At 28.2% G+C, this 3,266-nt stretch overlaps 1 protein-coding gene across 1 annotated transcript in view; it reads right to left on the reverse strand.

Annotated features, from left to right (window-relative positions):
* LOC106683153 (synaptotagmin-15) overlaps positions 1 to 3,266 on the reverse strand; it is a 283,819-nt gene that overhangs the window by 158,353 nt on the left and 122,200 nt on the right. The gene's annotated exons all lie outside the window — the stretch shown is intronic.

The raw sequence follows: 3,266 nt of genomic DNA on the forward strand, positions 1-3,266 counted from the left end.
TTATTTATTTATTTTATTTTATTCTATTTTTTTTTTACTTTTATCATCCCATAGGCGTTGATGACCAGAGGGTTTTACGCCTTTAAGCAAAAAATCAACAACAACAACAATCAAATCGAATAATACAATATAATAATACTATAAGTATTTTTTCATTTTTAACAAGATTTATTTAAATATCTCTTCCTTTATTATTAAATTTCTACATTGCTTTAAAACAAAGGGGAAAAATTGGATCTCTAATAGGTATTCTTTTAATTTTTTTTTATTTAGTAAAATACCTATATCAAAGAGTAAAACAACAAACAGAGAACGAGCTGTTAAAAAGAACAAAAATATAGTTCTACATTCCATGGAGTCCCAGGTATAAGTATTTACGAATAGCTTTGTCACAAACAGATGCCCAGTACATAGCTTTGTAAGACTGTTTTTCTTTTCTATTTTTGTTTTTTCATTCGAACTTATAAAAGAATTTTCAATATAATATAAACTTCATTGAAACAACAGTCGCTTTAAATGTTTCATTTCGAATGTTTGCTTTGAGTTAACAAGAGAAAAAAATATTATCAGGAACGAATGTGCAGTCGAGAGAAAAATCATTTTGTCGTCATCACACTTAATCAAAACAATAATGAAATCATTGAGGAGTGGAACTTAACTTCAAATGCTTCTAAATAATTTACTAGTATACTCGTAACTTCTATTTTTTAACATTAAAAAAACTTTTCCACGATTGTTGAATATGTCAGCTTTTGACTTACACCACTTTTGCATTTAACGTTAATAGTTTTATAAAATCATATAAGTTAACCTCTTAACCTTTCAAATATTTTTTTATTGTTGACCCTTTAGGTAAATTATTCTCTTTTAACGACAAACCGTGAAGAGCTTATTAGAATTATTAAATTTTTTTCGTCAAAAGAGTCGTCTAAATGAGGTTTTATTCTACTATAGCCCACTTATCAAGGAAAATGAACAATTCAAGCTATTTTGTTTTTATTTAATTTATTCTCTCTAATTCCTTTTATTTAAAAAGTTTTTGTCTTTGAGGCAGGCACAGAATTACCAGAATTAAGGCTTTGTAGCTGGGAAAACGTTGGAGAATAGACATTTTTTTTTTTTAATATTTCTTTGAAGGAATGAAATTTTTATTTTTTATTCAGAAAATGTATAGGCACGAAGCCATTAGTCCAGAGACAAATAGAACATAAATTGGTTCATAAAAAAGATAAAACTGTTATTAAATTAAATATATTCGAAACACAGTCATGTTTCCTATTCCATTATTTTAAACTCATTTTTATTTGTAAACTTCCTAACCATTCAAACCCACTTCTTGTTACCTGGCTTCTCCATCATTACATGATAATCCTCTTAGGCGACTGAAAAGATGGTGGCCTTGAGATCTTTCAATGGAGTCTGTCAATGGGTAGATTATACACATGTTTGTATGTCATTTTATAACAAATAGCAAATTCACTGGTTGTATATATTTTTAAACAGTTGTAAATATCATAAATAAATTATGTAAAAAAAAATTATAAGCCATGTATTTCCTTAACACATTTTTCAAATCAGTTATCATTCGAATTTAATTTAGCAGAGGATTTAATTCAATATAAAAACATTTTGTCAGGACCTTTACTAAAATTTTGTTTGTTTGTTTTATTAAAATTAATTTTTTTAAATTCATTTTTAACCTTTCGACAGGCGCGCTTCTAAAAGTCACACTTCATGGCGCAAGTATCAAAACGATACAGCCGTTAGAACCTCACAATTTTTTCTATACATTACAGTTGTATGTGCAAAGGGTATTAATGACAAACTTTAATTTAAACAAAAAAGAGGTTTCTTTATTTAACTATAGTAAAAATATTTTTAAAAAACATTTTCTGATAAACTCTTTAAAAAATATATCTTTGAAAATTATAAGAGCAATTAGTTAGCCCAAAGAAGTAAGAACTAATAAATTATTTAAATAAAAAATAGCAATTACAAAAGTTCACAATAAACTCAAATATTTCTCTGATGGAGGCTAAACGATCACAAAACACCCGATCTGGGCGTGTATTTATAACATCAAATCTTATAGATCTATTGAGAATTTTTTTAAAGATTTATAACCATTGTAAATTGGTCCAATGACTGCCACAAATTATCACGGTTAATGTGATTTGCTTTGAAGTCTGCTCTCAGATATAAAATCTTTAATTTCAACAGAATCGGTTTGCATTTCTTGCTCTTGAAAACTTTGTCTGGATTTAAGATATGTATACCCTACAATTTTATTAATAATATAATTCTTCCTCACTATATTCTCTACTTAACACAGTTACAGAATTTCCTTCCCTTTGTTCTATTTGTTGCCACTGACCAGTGTCACTATCTTCATTATTTGAGAAATCTGGAGCATCATATCTTCTTTCGCCAAATAAAAGAGTATACACGGCTTGCTAACTGTCTGAATTGACTTTTATATTGAAATATATCAAAATGACATTTGATATTAGAAAGAAGGTTGGCATATAAACTTCGGTAATCAGAATCAAAATTTGTTTTAGTAGATTTAAATGGTGCATCCACTCAGTTTTGTTATTATTAAACCATTAATTTAATTAAATATTATGCAAAAATACATCTCTGTAAGGGATCATCTGTAATTTCAGAGAGATAATAACTGATTAGGCAATAATATTTCTTAAAGTAGCAATGCAAAGTTTCAAATTATTATGAAAGTTTTTTGGAGAAATGATAATTTTGGCGAATATTTTTCGTATGGTCGACCCAGCCAAGCTGTTCCAAGCTTTAATCATCTTTAAAACCTTCGTAGGCAGTAATGGAGTACGTGTCCCAACCACCCGCTTCCAACCTATTAACCGCCCGAAATCCCTTTAAAAGGTCCACACTTATTAATTTTAATAACTCTGTAAGTTATGGAAAAATCTTTTTAATCTGTTATCTCCTAAAAGTAATGTAAAATATATTCATGAAGATAAGGGGACTAATTCCTAATTAGTTAAATAATTACACATTAAGTAGAAAATTATTATGTGAAATGTGATAACCACGCAATTCTGTGAGTTTAAAAATGTTCTGTAAGCCGGAAATTTAAGTTATTTACTTTCCTAACTAAAACATACGAAGTGTGTTCAAAAAAGTATGTAATTGTAATTTTGTTTTTGTCGCTGGACGCTCCAGCACATCGACGACCAATGAAAAACTTCAGGAATTAATAGTAAACGATGACCAAAGTCGTCAATGATGTT

The sequence above is a fragment of the Halyomorpha halys genome, unplaced genomic scaffold, assembly GCF_000696795.3.
Source record: "Halyomorpha halys isolate HHAL.00 unplaced genomic scaffold, Hhal_1.1 Scaffold470.1, whole genome shotgun sequence".
Lineage (NCBI taxonomy): Eukaryota > Metazoa > Arthropoda > Insecta > Hemiptera > Pentatomidae > Halyomorpha > Halyomorpha halys.